The 349-nt window shown below is 38.1% G+C and overlaps 1 protein-coding gene across 1 annotated transcript in view; it reads right to left on the reverse strand.

Annotated features, from left to right (window-relative positions):
- LOC116670580 (nucleolar protein 4-like) overlaps nucleotides 1-349 on the reverse strand; it is an 11,451-nt gene that overhangs the window by 4,927 nt on the left and 6,175 nt on the right. The window lies entirely within an intron of this gene.

Here is a 349-nt window from a genome sequence, read left to right on the forward strand (position 1 = left end):
GAAATCTCTCACACAGGTGCAGCTTAATGTGCTCTACAAAAATGCCTCAAGGGCAATTAAGGTCCGCCTAGGAGAGTTTAGAATGACACACTCTGATTTCCACCAAACTATCAGTAAATAATTAATGGATCAGGCTTATTACAAGTTGTATAAAGCATGTCCATATCTCAATTACTTTTCAAGTTATTGACTAATGAACTTTGAAAGAGGCGTGGCTCTGGAAAAGGAAAATTAACACAAATGAACACAAATCAGCAACCGTAAGGTCAATCATCACAAAACTCCCAGGGTATGTTCAGATAAGTGCCCCAATTATACACAGACAGTTTTACATACATACCCCACTAGT

This window comes from Etheostoma spectabile, chromosome 20 (genome assembly GCF_008692095.1).
Source record: "Etheostoma spectabile isolate EspeVRDwgs_2016 chromosome 20, UIUC_Espe_1.0, whole genome shotgun sequence".
NCBI classification, from domain to species: Eukaryota; Metazoa; Chordata; class Actinopteri; order Perciformes; family Percidae; genus Etheostoma; species Etheostoma spectabile.